Source organism: Mus pahari, chromosome 21 (genome assembly GCF_900095145.1).
Source record: "Mus pahari chromosome 21, PAHARI_EIJ_v1.1, whole genome shotgun sequence".
Classification (NCBI taxonomy): Eukaryota; Metazoa; Chordata; class Mammalia; order Rodentia; family Muridae; genus Mus; species Mus pahari.
Genome location: NC_034610.1, coordinates 53,919,809 through 53,923,073, shown reverse-complemented (window position 1 = coordinate 53,923,073; position 3,265 = coordinate 53,919,809).

The following is a 3,265-nucleotide window of genomic DNA, read 5'->3' as shown; positions in this document are numbered from 1 at the left end:
GGTATTTATCAAAATTTAACAACTACAATAATTTGAAGATCAGTCTTATAATTGGTAGAGAAGCTGTGTGGAATGAAGTGAATTTCTTCAGGGTAAAAATGGATGACATGGAGTCAGGGGATAAAGACCATTTTATCCCAATGAACTTACATAAGCATAAGGACTTCTAAAATTAATCTTGAGGGCGAATTTGCCTGAAGGCAAATTTAAGCAGTCTCATATATCCATACAGATTGATTATCTTTAATTGTTCAACTTAACTATATTCTAGAATATATTTACATTACCACCAAATGTATTTATTCTGAGTCATGAAATGGGTGTTGTGATACTGTTTCTCTAAATGAACTTTTTATAAATGTTCAGTGCTTAATAAAGTTACAAGGAAGAAGAAAAAAAAATCTATGATAATGAGAATGACTGTTCTGTTGAGAATTATACATGATCTAATTTGGGTCATGCAGTAACTTAATCTTAATTTCCAGCATTCACTTGTATATTAGGATGAACAGCTGGCTAATTGAATCCTTTCTACTACAATTCACTTGCTTCTTGGGTATAATTTCATCTGTTTGTTTCTCAGCCCATAACACAGTGGATGTATTCAATTCCTATTTTGAATATAATATAACATTCCCCAAGTGTTTCTTTAAGAAACAGTTTCTTCCTCTTATGTGGATTTGTATGAGATTTCTACACTCAATAATTAGATTAGTATTTTAGTATTCTTTAAGCTCTTTGACAAATAATAGATGATTGGACAAAGTTCTATTTGGGTCTAGAGTTCTAGGTTTGTAATGGTGCTCTCACTTTACTCTGCCATCTTTGCAGTAGTAGCATGATCTGCGCAAAGTTCAGCAAGTTGCCTAAGTAAGTCCATGGGTAGCTATTGTCGTCCTCTCTCTTTTGTTCTTTGTAGATACCTGTTGAAATTGAGGAACTTTACACTTGAGTTCTTGAAGTCTAAAATCCTGCATGCTGGAAAACACATGGTCATGCACACACACACCAAGCATAGCAAGTCAAACACAATATGTGGAAAGATGTTTCAGATTATGTGGAAAAAAATCAGGAGACATGCAGGCCCATCTGAATGTGTGAGGAAGGCATTATGCTTTAATATAAGTTCCCTATGTTAACATATATGGAAAACTATGTAGCTTATTAGAAATATGTATGATACTTACAGACATGTTTCCTATGGCTGCTGATCTGTAGGCTTACATCTAATCGGCTGTACCAATAAAATCATGGGTATTCATAAAGAAAAATTTTAAGTAACACAAAAATGACAGCTACCCAAACATTTCTTATTTGCAAGGCAAATTGATGTATCTAAAACAAACAACAGTTTAGTGTCTTTAATATAATAAGATAATAAGTAGGAAAATGGCCAAAGATTGTGCTTAGGAAATTAAAAAAAAAAAACTAAAAATAGTGATTAGACATGTACTAAAATATTCAGTAATGTAACCAAAACTTGCAAGTTGCTGTAAGAAGAGGGCAAAATTAGGAAAGAGAAAAGCAGAGTTCTAAAATAGAGCTAATGAGAAGTTCTGTACCATCACATTATCAATCCTTATAGAATTCAGAGTTATTATTTCAACTATTCTTTCTGTTTCAACAGTGAAACTTGGGTCCTTAAAAATAAATAAGATTAAGAAATAAACTAACGTGAGAAATTTTTATTTGGCACTTATTCTCTTATTTAAAGGATTCTACAAAATGTGCCCTGTATTTTAATGAACTGACAACTTAACAAAAATACATCACAACTTTGTATGAAAATTAGAAAAACGGTTGACCAGAAAATTTAGAAACATTTTAAAAGAAAGATTGTTTAGTTTAGTATTTATTTCAGCAGGGAACATAACAATTTGATTTTTCTATTATCATCATTAATTTTTCTAGAGTTAAACTTTCTTCTCCAACCTATCAAAATATGTTAGGTTTCAATGAAATCACAAAGTCCCAGCACCCTCAGGATACTCAGAACCATCAGTAACTCCAGTACCAGAGCATAATATGACTTCCTCTGGCCTCCATAGGCACCTGTCACACACACACTTTACATATATATATACATATACATATATATATATATATATATATATATATATATATATATGTAAAACACTCATGCACATGAGGTAAAAAATAAACATTTTTAAACAATTGAAATGAATAAAATATTCATTTTGCATATTTCTTGTATTGTGCCTATATGACTGATCTTATCCTGCGAACATAAGTGACTTTTTTGCCTTAAAAGAAATTATGATTTGATCAAGAAGAAAGATGGATACAAGTCAGTGGAATACCAGCAGTATTAGCTGCAAGCAGTAATGACTTTAAGAAGATTGATATAACCCAAGAATAACTTTGAATCACATCAGAGGACACAGGCAATGGGGTAATCTTTGTTTGGCTAAAGCGACATTTATGAAAACTCACTCCACTTTCTTTAAAAAGAAAGACATGGTACAAATATTAAGCAATGATAAGCTCTATAGTGCAATTGAAAGTTCACTAGGAAATAGGTATTTGGAGAAGAAAATATACCTTAAATCAGACTATCAGAGTAAATGCTAGAATTATCAGCTTAAAACATTTTTGCCAAAAAACACTTCATGAGACAGGAAACCTGATGTGTAAGAATGGCAGGTTGTGTCTCAACAGCACATTAGGCCAAGGCAGTTCCATATGGAAGATGTTTTATTGGGGAAAGAGAGAGAAGGTGGTCGCAGAAAGAGAAGAGGGGGAGGAGAGAATAGGGAGGGCATTCTCCTTATTTATATGGAGAATGATGTAACACAGGTAAAGATGGAAGGTGAGCCAAGTAGATGCTGGGAATATGGTGCCTGTTGTCTTGGTAACCAGTCTACAGGTCCCAGGTAGCACTGTTGCTTATTTGATGTCATAGGTTTGTGATGTCCTGATGCCAACACTATCTGTCTTATGTATTTTGGTTGCTGACACAAAGGATATGTGTCATTTTTTCATTGTTTTTATTAGATATTTTCTTCATTTACATTTCAAATGCTATCCCGAAAGTCCCCTATACCTTCCGCCACCCCCCCAACCCACCCACTCCCACTGCCTGGCCCTGGCACTCCCCTGTACTGGGGCATATGAACTTTGTAAGACCAAGGGCCTCTCCTCCCACTGATGGCCAACTAGGCCATCCTCTGCTACATATGCAACTAGAGACACAGTTCTGGGGGGTACTGGTTAGTTCATATTGTTGATCCTCCTATAGGGTTGC